The sequence below is a fragment of the Petaurus breviceps genome, unplaced genomic scaffold (genome assembly GCF_028583685.1).
Source record: "Petaurus breviceps papuanus isolate PSGF00001 unplaced genomic scaffold, PetGlider_PUasm1.0 90925, whole genome shotgun sequence".
Lineage (NCBI taxonomy): Eukaryota > Metazoa > Chordata > Mammalia > Diprotodontia > Petauridae > Petaurus > Petaurus breviceps.
In genome coordinates this window covers 21,434,884-21,450,294 of record NW_027187380.1, presented here as the reverse complement: position 1 = coordinate 21,450,294, position 15,411 = coordinate 21,434,884, and positions in this window count along the sequence as shown.

Sequence of the window (15,411 nt, the reverse complement as noted above, 5' to 3'; positions counted from 1 at the left end):
GTGTGTGTGTGTGTGTGTGTGTGTGTGTGTGTGTGTGTGTGTGTGTGTGTGTGTGTGTGTGTGTGTGTGTGTGTGTGAGAGAGAGAGAGAGAGAGAGAGAGAGAGAGAGAGAGAGAGAGAGAGAGAGAGAGAGAGATTGAATCTCCTTTTCTCTCAAAAGCTGGAAATGCAAAGGCCACTCAAAGGCCCAATCCCACTACTGACTGGAAGGGGCATTTTGATCCACTTCAATAACTTTCAACCTGGATTGGTTTGCCCTTCCTTAGGCAGCCTGGTGTTCTCTGCTACCCGCCCCCCTCCCCAACTCCCAAGGGCTCATCAAGTTGATAATTGACTTAGTATTGACACTCAAGAAGCTTTTTCTCTCTGTGGGTCATAATTCCTGAACTCAAGGGATCCAGCAGCCTCAGCCTCCCTGGAAGAAAGGATTTTAGGTCATGTCACCAGGACCGACCTGGCTCTTTGTTCTGCATGCTGCAGAAGGGACACTTGTTCAGATGGGAGTTGGAATAGGTGGTCTTTGAGGTCCTTATAAATTGATTATTGACATACAATTATTTGTCATGCAATCACATGTACTCAATCTAGTTTAGCACATATTTATCCCTGTGATTTAGCATAATATATTGTTAGTTTAGTAAAATTAAGAAAAAGGAAAGACAAAAATTACCTTTTTTTTGAAGGGGCAATTGGGGTTAAGTGACTTGCCCAAGGTCACACAGCTAGTTAAGTTTTAAGTGTCTGAGGCTAAATTTGAACTCAGGTCCTCCTAACTCCAGGGCTGGTGCTCTATTCACTGTGCTACCTAGCTGCTTCTTTGGATTTTTTTTAAAGTTACATTTTCTACTAGATGGGATAGGAAGCTGAAGTGTTTCTCTACTAAATATGTGTCATAATAGGTGTATAAATGAACAGATCATTGATAATAGTGAACAGAAGGAAATTGAGTATTAATATTGCACTTACAAATACATAAACTTTTAAAAAATCAATTAAAAGGCAGTTTTAATGTGAACTGATGTTTGTTCATAGTTTATGACACTTCTGACAAGATGATAGCTAGCTTTTAAATTCTGGGCTCCAGTTTTGACTCATCTCCCAATTTATTCATTGATTCACTGAATTTAGTGCAAACATTCTAGGGACACTTAGGGTTTTCTGAAAAAAATTGCCTAAATAGGTCAAATTTGTCTTTATCACCCCTTCACCTCCATCTCTGTGTCTCTCTCCTACCTAATTGTTCATCCTTTTTTCTTAGAGCCCTCAACATGCCCTCTGCCTGAACAAAGTCATCTCTGTGGAATGACATTTAGCTCTTTCTCAAAAGTGCCCTGTGTTCCAAAACTATTCTTTCCTCATTCCCCTTCAAAACTCCCATTTCTTCCTCTTTTAGGACATTATTAAGTGTTTAGTTAATGTCTGATGATGGCATGAGAGCCGTATGATGGAAAGGAAGACACTTTGATCTTTCTGTGTTCCAGAAACTAGTTGCATGACTTTTGGCATGTCATTTCTTTCTACACATAATTTTCCTTAGGAATGAACTCAACGTCACTTTTAGCTCTAACCATCTGAAAGAGTGAGTGAGCATTATAATACCAGTTACAATAAAAGATGAACTAATTTGATAACTTAATATAACCCATAAGAAGAAGTAGATTTCTACAACTATGTAGTGTTGAGGTATGAGCACTGAATTTTTCTGCCAACTTCCAGAATTACGTTCATTGACCCTCTGTATTGATAATCATGGTTATCATCCTCTTGCTCTTACTGGGTTCCTTTTGCTTGGGTCCTCTGAGGAAGAGGGCATGTTTTTGTAGTATCTCGTCTGCCCTATTATTTCTGAAAGAACCATATAAACCTTCCCTAAGCTTTCTACTAGTAAATATAAGGAATCATACTGAGATATATAATAACAGAAGGAAAATATTGCAAAGTTATTACTTTGGCTTCTGGTTAAAGATAGAGGGAATAGGACCTTCTTCTTCTTTCTTTCCTCCCTCCCTCCCTCCTTCCTTCCTTTCCTCCCTCCTCCCCTCCTTCCCTCATCCCCTCCCTCTCTCCTCCCTCCCTCCCTCCTTCCTTCCCTCCTTCCTTCCTTCCTTCCTTCCTTCCTTCCTTCCTTCCTTCCTTCCTTCCTTCCTTCCTTCCTTCCTTCTTTCTTTCCTTCCTTCCTTCTTTCCTTTCCCTATTCCTCTCTCTCCCTTTCTTTAAAAAAATCTGGCTTGAAATCAAACATCTCAATATAATCTGATTTGAATACTGATCCATCTATGCAGAGGCAGTTAGGTGGTATAGTGGATAGAGTGCAGGATGCTGACTCAGGAAGACTTGAGTTCTAATCCTGTCTCAGACAGTTACTTATGTAACCCTGGGCAAGTCATTTAACTTTTCAGGGTCTCAGTGCTCTCATCTGTAAAATAAAAATAATAATAAACCTACCTCACAGTGTTGTTGTGAGGTTCAATTGTAAATCACAAGTAGACCTATGTGAATGCTATATGAATGCCAGTTCTAATACTACTACTACTATGAAAAAATAATGATAAACATTATTTTTATACACCCAGGTTTTTAGTCTGATGATATTTTTCAGCAAGGCTGGTGGATTTCTCAGATTAACAATATACTTCTCAATCATTTCTGCAAATGTAGGGTTCCTGGTTTGTGGAAGACACTTCTTATACATTTTTCATACCTTTCCCAACCACTCAAAAATGACTGGTCTTCAAGATTCCTTTCATCACCCCTAAAGTAGTTCCTGTAAGTTTTGAAGATCTTGATTCCTTACAAGTAAATCTGATTCTTGACTTGTACTTCTCTGCCATAGCTGATATGGTAGTTCTGTTTTTATCATGCAGTTTGACTCCTTAGCATCTTTTTCTAAAACTAGTTTCTCCTAGGGACCATATACCTAACTTAGTAGCCATTAAGAAAACAAACAAAAAAATAAAACACAAGACTAAATTCCTCACTTCTTCTCTATTGCCAGATACTCATCCAACTTACCTTCTATTCATGTTTACAGACTACATACCTTTTTGGACACCCTGTTAATTTGGTATTCCATTTCACTGGTTAAGCTAACAGAATGATCAGATCTTAAACCCAATGAAGAGAATGACTTAGACAAAGAGCTCCTCTCATGTCCCTCACAGATTGCTCTCTAGGAGCTTGAGTTTGGCACCCTACTTCTAAAAGGTTGATAATCTGTGCTGTAGTGTAATATATGAAAAATTCTCTTTCTGAATATTAAGCAGAATTAACCATATTAATATTACCAATGCCTAAAAACAAAAGTGTTTTAGTATTTGTATGAGTTATCTCAGTTAAACCTCACAATTACCTTGTAATGTAGATACCAAACTGAGACTCAAGGAGATACAGTGATTTGCCCATGTACTCATCTGGTGTTATGTCAGAGTCAGGATTTCAACCCAGACTTTCATAATGCAAGATTACCTGTTGAGGGATGAAACCAGACCTAGATCAATGAGAAAATTTTCCCTATTACCAAAGGGCATAGACTTGTACTTTTAGATCATAACTAAAGTTGTTGGTTTTTGTCATTTGCCTAAAACACGTGACAGTCTTACCTAAAGCTGAAAAACTCATCTTCCAAATAATACTATTATGGTTGGGTTTTCTTTGGTTGAAGGTAAAGACCATACTTCTTCCAACTCTAAATCTATAAAATGCCCCTCCCCCCCTTCCCCAATGGAATTTTACATCCATAGTCTGTGTAATTTGAGAATATGACAAATAATGTAGCCTTGGTGAGAAATGAAATTAAAGCCTTTTAGGGGAAAAAAATGCTGTCTTTAAATCTAGAATAGGCCACAGTGAAGAATTTCACAGTGAGTAAAACACTGTTTGTTGATAATGCAACTTTCAAAATACCGGAAGAAAACAGTTTCTCAAATGGCTTAAATCCCTGTATTTCTTTTGGGGGGTAATTCTACAGTCATTCACTTAAATGTTTTAATTGCCAGTGAGGAAATCCAATATGTTCTCAGAGTTATTTTCCATTTGTCACTTCGCATGGACATTTGGTTTTGATGTCACTGACAGGCAGTGAAAGCTAAGAGATGGTGTGGTCTAATGAAAACACAAAGAGCAGAAAATACATCATTGTTGTTTTCCATATAGTCCGTCATTCACTGCATGGGATTTTGTCTAAAACTCTGTGTCTTGGGTTGGCAGGGAGACATCGTTAACCCTGCTTTGTAATAGTATAATATAATTTATGACTTTACTCTGTAAAGCTTTTTTGCACATCACATTAAACTGAATGGCTCTTTTGGGAATCCTTTCTAACTAAATCTCTGCAATATTTAATTGAATTTCTGAATCTTTCTCCTTTGAAAAGAGCCTAACTTGATTCTCAGCGTTATTCCTAAAGAAATTTGTTATAATCATTTCATTCTTTTCATCATTTTTGATAGGATTCAGATACAGAAGGGCCTGGGAAGTCACTATTCTATTGTTATTCTTTTCTAATTAATGTTCTATGGACTTTTGCACCAGGGTATTGGAAAAACTGTTTCTTGTACTTAAATAAAACCATTAGGATGCAAGCATATCCTCTCTGGGCTTACAGTGCTCTGGAGGTACTGAAAACATCCTTGGGCTAATTTCAGTAGCATAAAGGATAAGAATGTTAATTTGTACCTCATCCTGGCAGTGAGGTGGCAGAGAGGATAAAATACTGGGCCTGGAGGCAGAAAGACCTGAGTTAAAATCCAGCCTCAGTCACTTTCTAGCTATGTGACTGTCAAGTCAGTGAACTGCTGTTTGCCTCCATTTTCTCAGCTGTAAAATGGTAACAATAACAACACCTACCTCACAGGGTTGTTGTGAGGATCAAATGAGATAACTGTAAAGTTCTTAGTCCAGTGCCTGGCACATAGGAAGTGCTTGTTCCCTTCCCTTCTTATCACACATGATTTTGATTACCTCTGTTAGGTCTCTAAATTTTTAAAGAATCTGCTAATCATGTAACTCAGACATTGTGAGTATTTTGTATGTAGACTTCTATTAGAAATTGTTCTTAATTTTTATGTATCAGTATAATGTTGGTACAATGGTAACATTTATAGGTGATGATTATTCAGTGCCAATACAATTCATTAGTTCAATTCTTCTGAGATTTATTGTGTGCCAGTCTAGGAAAAGTAGCAATCTTCTTAAGTACAATTCTAATCCCAAATGTCCTATCTTGCTAAGTAATGGGTAGGTGTTAACATTTTAAAGCTGTTGTGATGTCTTGTGATTTCTGTAATGTTCCTGCTTAATTTTCATTTATCACTAAGTCTGGCTTGCTTAAAGATAACTCTTCTGTAGTTTCTGTTGTTAATGATCTGGGAGTGAATTGGCACCATAAGTCTTCTTGTTTTTATCTTTCTGATTTAAAATTGTATTTTATTTTTTCAATTAGCAAAAATTCACCTTCTTTACTTCCTCCCTTCAACCCAGAAAATGGAAGAAAAACAAAACCCTGGTTACAAACTTGTATAGTAAAGCAAAAGAAATATCTATATTGAACATGCCATATGTATATGTTTATGTATGTATATATATGTATGTGTATATGGACATATATATGTATATTGTGTCTCATTCTGCACTATGAGTCTTTCATCTGTATATCAGAACATGGGTAGTATGTTTTATAATTGTGGTTGATTATTATGCTGATCTGAGTTTCTAATTATTTCAGTTATGTCACTGACATTATAGTAATTGTTCTGGTTCTGTTCACTTCACTATGAATCGGTTCATGTAAGTCTTCTTAGGTTTCTCTAAAGCTATTCCCTTGATCATTTCTTATACCACAATAGTATGCTATCATCTCTCTATGTCCATATTTTTTCTCTATAGATATCATTATCTATAAATCTTATAACTTGTTTAGCCATTCCACAAATTATGGACATCCCTTCAGATTTCCATTATTTGCTAACTCAAAACCCCCCCAGCAAACCATAAGGTTTTTTTTAACATCCTTATTTAGAGTGTGTTTTGCTTAGGACTAAGACTTCCCTTAATTTGAACTTCCCTTTAATTCCTCCTTCTCACCTTTCTCCCACCATTCCCCTGTTAAGTAGATGTATCTCTGTCCTCAACTGTATGTGTGTGTTCTTCTCCCTGACCAGTAAAGATGAGAGTTTGGTTCAAGAATCAATCCTTCTAACCCCTTCCTTGTTTGTATGGATGTGCATTTTGATTATGTGAAATAATTTTCCTCAATCTTCTTTTCCTTTCCTGTTCCCCTTAACCCTCCAGAGTATTTCTTTCCCTCTTTCTGTTCTTCTCCTAAGCTCATTAAGGTATATAACAGAACCACTCCTAAATCTTCTGTGTAATCAGATTCCCTGATGATGACACATGTATCATTTCCCCATATTAGAATTTAAACAGTTTATCCCTGCTTAGTCTTTTATCATTGTTACTTTGTGTCTATCTTTTCATGTTTCTCTTGACCTCCCATGTTTGAATTCAGAGGTTTTGTGTAGCTTTATTTTTTTCCTCAGGAATGCTTTGGAAGTCCTCTATTTCATTAAACATCTATTTTCCCCTCTTTTGGATTATTTTGAATTTTCCTGAATTATCATTATCCTTTGCCTTTTGGAATATCATATTTTCCATTCCTTTAGAATTGTGGTTTCTAAAATGTGTGTGATCTTCACTGTGGTTTCTTGATACTTAAATTCTTTCTGGCTGCTTGTCATGTTTTTTTTTTTTTTTGATCTAGAAGCTCTGGATTTTGCATATGATATTCCTGGAAGTTTTCATTTTGGTGTTTTTCTGGAAGTGAGCAATAGATTTTTTTTCTTTTTTCATTTTGCCCTCAGATTCTCAGAGATCTGTGCAGTTTTCTCTTAAGATTTCCTAAAACATGATGTCTAAACTCTTCTTTTAGTCATGGCTTATATTCAATGACTCTCATTGGTTTCCCCTGGATCTGTTTTCCAGATCAGTTGTTTTTCCAATGAGATAACTTACATATTCTTCTGGTTTTTTTTAAGCTTGTGACTTGATTTTTACTATTTCTTCTTGTCTCATATAATCAATTGCTTTCTATTTCATCCATTCTAATATTCAGGTAGTTTGTTGATTGTTCCAAGTTTTATGTTTCTTGTACCAAAGAATTAACTTTCCTTTTCTATTTTTTCTTCTATAATTTTAATTTCTTTTACATTTTAAAATCTGGTACTCACTGAGTACTCTTATTTAAAACTATGGTTTCATCTCTTCCAGGAATTCTGGTTCAATTTGTACCCACTATGTGTTTTTCCTTGAAACTCTGCTTATAGATGTTTTGGAATCATTGTCTTTTTCTAGGCTTATGTCTTGAGCATCCTCTCCTCCCTCACCCTTTTTATTTTTAATCACAATAGCTCTTTATTATGGGATTATCTTGGTTTTTTTTTCTTATTATTACAGACTACTTCTTGATTATTTTCTTGATGTTAGGGCTGGACTCTGCTTACTTTTCCAGGGAAAGTCTGGTCTGAACCTGTTCCTGCTTTCTTGGGTTTTTGAGTATTATGTTATTCCAGGTTCTCAGTGACAGCTAAGACTGGGGACCTGCAAGTTTTCAATGTTCAAAAGTATGAATTCTTCAAATTTTAAGGTCAGAGCAATAGTACACCATTGCTTGAAGCCACCTTGGAAACTCTGGTAGTTCTAAGTAACAGAAATGCAGGCTTCCCTTTGGTCCAGGATTCCTGCCTTGGTTATTTTTTTGTAGATTTCAGACTAGGTTAGAAGCTGTACTGAGACCTTGCTCTGCTTCTGAGGCTCAGAGTCAACTGTTTGCTTCTGAACTTGCTTCTTTCAAATATAACTTAGTCAATCCCAGGACTGGGACTTAGAACTAAGCAGTGGGTGAGAGAGGGACCAGATGGCACCTATTCCAGTGTGATAACCTTGTATAAGTCTGGGATCTCCTCTTTTCCAGGGGTCAAACTTCTTCCTGGGTGCTGGTGTGCTTCATGTGTGGTGTACTTTTGGCCAGACCTTATCTCTAGTATTTTAAGTTTTTTGTTTCTGTATTTTGATACTAACTTGTGCTGAAAAATTGACTCAGCATGAATTTTTCTTGTTTTTTTTCATTAAGGTTCAGTCTGGTGCATTTCCTAGATCTATTTGCATGGGTGGGTGGCTCACTTTCTGGCAAGACATCTACCATACTCACTCCTCATTTCCATAAACAAATTTACATGACTCAGCTAATTTTTCCATACTTCTTTGTCAGCATATTATTTACGAAGTTCATGTGGATGTTGTCCATGGAGCATCTTTTGTTGGTATTCTTGGTTTTTAGCTATTTTATGGACTCCATCTAGTGATAAACCACTTTCAGTTATATTTGGCAAATATGATGACATGTACTTGTTATTATCTTGAAATATTACTTGGTGAAGTTCTATTTGTACCAAAACTATACTTGTTTTTTTTTTAAACCTGTTTATTGTGTTCTTTATGAATGTATATCAATCATTTTACTTTTTTATTTTATTTTTGGTGAGAAAGTGTTAATTTTTTCTATACCCCCCCTTAGAATGACAAGTCCTATATTTCATTAAAAATCACATAGGATTTTGCTAGGATACTTTCCAAATATATTATTGTCCATTTTGTAGTTCCAAAAGTATACATTAAGAATGCTATTTAGTAGGTATGAATTGTTTAAAATATGTTCTTTCCATTAATTTAAGGATTTGATTGAGGGTGCCAGTTAATATTTTAACATATTCAGGTAAGGTCTTGTTTTTGATATTTTTCTAGAAGTGGTGGTGGTAGTATGATGTTATCCTGCTCTGGTGAGAAAGTATGGTAGGAGAAATATCTCACACCCTGCCCCATGCAATGAAGACTTATTTTTGTTTCCTTAAAAGGTATTGATTTTAGAGTTACTGAGTTCAGATTACACTTTGAAATCACTGGATAATGATTCCATGAGATGAAGTGCTTTAATAAAATTTTCAATACCTTCATTTCTTTTCAGGTTGTACTCACAACTCTCTGGACTTTGTCTGCAATGTTCTGGAAATCTTTTCTCCCTGGAAGCTCACTGTACCCCTGGATTTTTCACATTGGAACTAGTATCCTCCCTGTTGCCTCTCTTTCCGATTGGTTAGTTCCTCCCAGAACCTCCATTTTAAGGAGGAAGGCAGAAGCTTGGCATTTCTTAAATTCTTCTCAAAACTTTCCATACAATGACCCTTCATTAGGTACCTTCATCCCCCTTCTGTTTTTCAACTTTGTTTTATGCATTGTTCTCCCAACTCCATTGGAATGTAAAATCCTTGAGAGGATCTTTCTTCCTGCTTTGCATTTGTGTTTCCAGTGCTTAGCAGAGTGCCTAATAATTCCTGGGGCACTAAATACTGGGGTAGGTATGCCCTACTGATAAAAATTGCTGAGAGAACTGGAAAGCACCTTGGCAGAGGTTTAGATCAACACCTTATACCGTATGCCATTATAAATTTCAAATGGCTATGAGACCTAAAAAGAAAAGGTCACATCCTAAAAAATTTGGAGAGGAAACAATGAGATATTCTTCATAACTATGGCTATAATTATAGGTATATATATGTATATACATATAATATATAATACATATGTATACTTTTTTTTTTACCTAAACAAAGAATAGAGATGAGCATGCAAAGTAAAATGAATAATTTTAATTTCATGAGAACAAAAAAAAACTTCTTCATAACAAAACAATTGTTAGAACCAAAAGAGAAACAATTTTGGGGAAAAATAATCTCAGCCAATTTCTCTGATAAAAGTCAAATAAAGTTATAGCTATTATGATTGTTAGTTTACTATACTTGCATGACCCAAGGCAAGGCATTAAAAAAAACTGTTTGCCTCAGTTCCCCCAGCTGCAAAATGAGAAATTGGGAGAGCCTATATGATGATGTAATACTAATCTTCTGACAGTGAGAGATGAATCAAATCTCCTGTCATAAACTTAATGCTCTCAAAGGCAATTGAAGAAATTAAAAAAAGAAAAGCTGAGGTCTGGGGTGTGTATATTTGGTTGGTTTGGTTCTGTTCTGAGAGTTTTATGAGGGGAAACAAGTGGCAGGAAATGGAATATATGAATGGAAAAAGAAGGAAGGAGTTGGAACTTGCTATTTCTCATAATTGGGTTTTGTGAGAAGAAGAGTATACAAGCATTAAGTAGAGGTGGGGGGGGAATAGACATCAGTTGAACCCCAGTTATCTGAAAAAAGGACATTTGATACCCAAAGAGTACAAATGAGATATCAAATGCAAAGTACTTTGCAAACCTTTAAGTGCAATATAATTTATTGCTATGGATATTATAATTATTAATTTGGTGTCAAAATACATCAGACTCTATTAGATACAAGTGGCTATATAGAGGAGGTTGTTAAGAGAGAAGATAATACTGAGAAGGGGATAGTATCAAATTTACTTTTTAATGCTGAAGCATAGATTAAAATCAGAAAAGAAAAACTAGAATCTAAAGAGGTTCTCATCAATTGGGAAATGGCTCAATAATTTGTGGTATATGAATGCAATGGAATATTACTATCATAAGAAATTATAGAATAAATTATTTCAGAGAATCTTATATAGCATGTAATGATAGTGAAGTGAGGAGAATTAGAAGAACCATTTACATAAGCATAATATCCTTTTAAAGAAAAACAACTTTGAAAGATTGAAGAATTCTAATTAATGCAAAGACCAATCATGCTCTGGAAGACCTATGAAGAAGCATGCTATCCACTTCCTTACAAAGAAGTGATGCAGAAATAGATTCACATTTTTTTTGGATGTGGCCACTGTGTGGCTTTTTTCCCCTCTTGACTATGCTATATAATATCACCTGTGGCAAATGGCTTGTACTCAGAGAACCATCTGCCTTATAGAGACACATTTTTTTTTGTCAATTGGTACTTCCCTTTGCCTTAAATGTAGGGAATTGACTTTTATTCTAAATTGTAATAAAGACAGTTTTATTAACAAAAAAAATATTGACTGCACAACTTATTCATTTTTATTTCCATGAAAAGAAGAATACTTTTCTGATCACATTTTCTTCATCTAATTTCCCTGAGGGATATTATCCTGACTATTATTCTTTGCATTTTATAGGCAACATTTTTGAAGTCAGAGACAATAGATTCAGTAGACCTTCCCAAAGCAGTGAAAATTCTGTGGCACATCAGATTCCCTGATGACTTTTTCATGTTTCCTTCTAATGTGGGATTATTATTATTATTGCTATTATTATTATTTTGCTTCCTGTTTCTTTTTGAAAAAAATATTATTTTATTTATTTTTTAGCTTACATCATTCATTTCCACAAGATTTTGAGTTACAAATTTTCTCCCAATTTTTCTCCTACTCACCACCTCAAAACAGCGATCCCACTGAATATCCCCTCCCCCAATCTGCTCTTTTCCATATCTTCCCCCATTCCCTCTCCAACTTTCCAGTAGGACACGGTGGATCTCTATGCCTCTGTGCCTGTATATCTTATTTCTCAGTCACATGTACAATAATAATAATGATAATAATATATATTTAAATATTTGATTTCTAAACTTTGAATTCCAGATTCTTTCTCTTTCTCCCTCATCACCCACCCTTACTGTGAAGATAAGCAATCCAATATGGGTTGTACATGTGTAGCTATGCAAAATATTTCCATAGTGGATATATTGTGAAAGACTGACTATATTTCCCTCCATCCTACCTGACCCCCACTTGTTTTATTCTCTATTTTGATCCTGTCTCTTTTCAAAAGTGGGTGCTTACAACTTCCCTCCCCCCCTGCCCTCTCTTCCATCATCGCCCCTCTCATCCCCTTCCCCCCTACTCTCCTGTAGGGTAAAATACCCTATTTAGTGTGTATGTCATTCCCTCCCTAAGCCAAATTCAATGAGAATAAGGTTGACTAATTCCTTTTTGCCTTCCTGTTCTTCCTCTCCATTGTAACAGCTTTCCCTTGCCTCTTCTATAGGAGATAATTAGCTCCATTCTATCTCTCCCCATATCCTCTCATTATATTCCTCTCTCATCTCTTAATTTTACCTTTTAAGTATCATCCCTCCCTATTTTGTATACCTGTACACATATATACAAACACATGTATTCATACGCCCATATACCCTCCTATATAGACGTATGTGCATGTATAATAAGACATATGTGTATGTATGTATATATGTATAATGCATATGCATATGTGTGTATATATATCTATATATACATAGATATATACACACACACACATTTCTATTCCCTTCAACTATTCTCATACTGAGAAAAGCTTCATAAGTTACAATTATCGTTTTTCCATATGTGAATGTTAAGTAGCTCAACTTTTATAAGTTCCTTATGATTTCTTTTCCCTGTTTACCTTCTCATGCTTCTCTTGCTTCTTGTATCTGAGTGTCAAATTTTCTATTCAACTCTGTTTTTTTCATCCAGAATTCTTGAAAATTCTCTCTTCCATTGAATGACCATATTTTCCCCTGAAACATGATACTCTGTTTTGCTGGGTAGGTGATTCTTGGTTTTAATCCCAGCTCCTTTGAACTCTGGAATATCATATTCCAATCCCTTCAATCCCTCAGTTTAGAAGCTGCAAGATCCTGTGTTACCCCGATTGTGTTTTCACAATATTCAAAGTATTTCTTCCTGGATGCTTGTAATATTTTCTCCTTAATCTGGGAACTCTGGAACCTGGCTATAATATTCCTAGGAGTTTTCTTTTTGGGATCTTTTTGGGAGGTGAATGGTGGATTCTTTCAACCTCTATTTTGCCCTCTTGTTTTAAACCATCAGGGCAATTTTCCCTGAGAATTTCTTGAAGGATGATTTCTAGGTTCTTTTTTTGATCATGGGTTTCAGATAATCGAATAATTTTTAAATTATCTCTTCTGGATCTATTTTCCAGGCCAGTGACTTTTTCCAATTAGATATTTCACATTGCCTTCATTTGTTTGGATCTGTTTAATAGTATCTTGATTTCTCATAAAGTCACTAGCTTCCATTTTCTCCAATCTAATTCTGAAGGAATGATTGTCTTCAGTGAGCTTTTGAGATTCTTTTTCCATCTGGCAAATTTGGCCTTTTAAGGTATTCTTCTCCTTATTGCTTTTTTGAGTCTCTTTTGCCATTGAGTTAGTCTATTTTTAAGGTGTGATTTTCTTTGTTCAGGTTGTTGACTCTCATTTCATAATTTTCTTTCATCATTTTCATTTCTCCTCCCATTTTTTCCTCCACTTCTCTTATTTGGTTTTCAAAATCCTTTTTAAGCTCCTCTGTGGCTTGTAACCTACTCATATTTTTCTTGGAAGCTTTTGGTTCAGGAGTTCTGACTTTGCTGTCTTCCTCCTGTTCCATGCTTTGATCCTTTTTGTTCCCAAAATAGCAGTGTGAAGTTGTATTGCTGTGCTTGCTTTGCTTCCTTTGCTTGATCATGTTGCAACTCATTGACTTTTGAGATTTTTGCCACAGTAGAACTCTGCTACCAGAAAGGACAGCTTTGTCCCATTCACTGGGGTTTTCTCAGTTGCTGGAGCTATTAGTGGGGTGCCCTCTTTGAAGCCTCTACACACTCTGGTAAACTGGTCATGCACCCCAGAACCTCTACTCTAGACAGCAATCCAGATCCAAGCAGGTCAAATAAAGAGCAATTACCCCTCAGAATGGTTGCTTGGTCCCTGTACAATCTGTGAGCCAGGAGCTCTGAAGCAGCCATGTTGTGGCAGCTGCACGGCCATTGCACCTCAGCCCCTTCTCCCTCCAGTCTAAGGGCCAGACGACACTCCCAAACTACAGGTTCACAAAGTCCACACCCTACTGACCTCTCACTTTGTCCTTAGTGTCTATGGGTTGATAATTCTGGAAAGTGCCACAGCTGCTGGTGATCTGAAGTCCCTCCAGCTGGCGGCTGGTTTTGGCAACCCTGAGGCTAAAATCTCTGGCTCACAAGGGGCTGGGCTAGGCTCCCAGAGGGCTGTACTGGCTCTATCCTGCTGGCCTGCCAGACTGTCTTCAGCAGGAAGTTAGCTTCTCTCTGTCATTTCATGGGTTCTGTAGCTATTGGTTTGTTTAGAGTCATTTTTTACATGAATTGGAGGAGCTGTGAGTGGGAGCTGCATGGAAGTCCTGTTTCTACTCTGCCATCTTGACTCCGCATCCCTAATGTGGGATTATTAAACTATTAGGAGTATTTGATTATAGCCTGAACTTTGGTTTTACATGTTAGGTCCAGAGGTGGAGCAGGGAATACAGTCAATATATTATTTGTTATATTGTGTATTCCATTAGAGCAAACTCTTTGTTTCTCCACCAGAATGACTGTCACATCCTCACTCAACCCCCCCAAAACCATTTAAAAAGTGACTACTATGTGTTGAGTACAATGCTGAATACTGGGGCTAAAATAGAAAGGCAATTCCTATCCTTTAAGGATCTTATATATTAATGGGGAGACACAATATGTAAAGAAATATACCTCTATAAGACACTTACAGAGCAGAAGAAAAATAACCATAGGTTCAATTGCCTGGGGAGAATGTGAAGGCATCCTACAGACAGTAGAGTTTGAATTAAATCTCGAAAGAAATCAGAATTTCAGATATGTGTTACTGTCAGTGCAAAGGAGTGTCATATTCAAGGAACAACAAGTAGATTGTTATAGATGGATCAAAAAGTAGTGAAGTTAAAGGAACCTAAAATATAGGAAGGGTTAAGATTGTGAAGAACCTTCAATAACTAAGAGAGAATTTTGCATTTAATACTAGAGGTGACAGTGAGCCAATGAAGCTTACTGAGGAGGGAGTGGTGAGTTGGCTAAATTGATGCTTTAGTCTTTCCAAAAATTATTTATTTTTTTTCCCAGCCCAACATTACTTATATATTTAAAAATTATTTTCATTTATTTTGTTAAGTATTTTCCAATTGCATATACAGTTCTTAAACAATCATTTAAAATTTTTTGAGTTCCAAATCCTTTCCCTCCTACTCTTCCTCCCTCGTGAGAAGGCAAGGAATTTGCTTTCAATTATACATATGAAATCATGCAAAACATTTTCATATTAAGTTGCAAAAGACAACTTAAAATGGAATTAAAAAACATTTTTCAATCTGCATTCACAGTTTATCAGTTCTGTCTCTGGATAGCATTTTTCATCATGGGTCCCTTGGAATTGTCTTTGATCATTGTCTTGATAATAATAGCTAAGTCTTTCACAGTTGATCATCCTTAAAATATTGCTGTTATTGTGTGTAATGTTCTCCTGGTTCTTCTCACATGACTTTGCATGAGTTTATATAAGTCTTCCCAGGCTTCTTTTATCTATCTATCTATCTATCTATCTATCTATCTATCTATCTATCTAT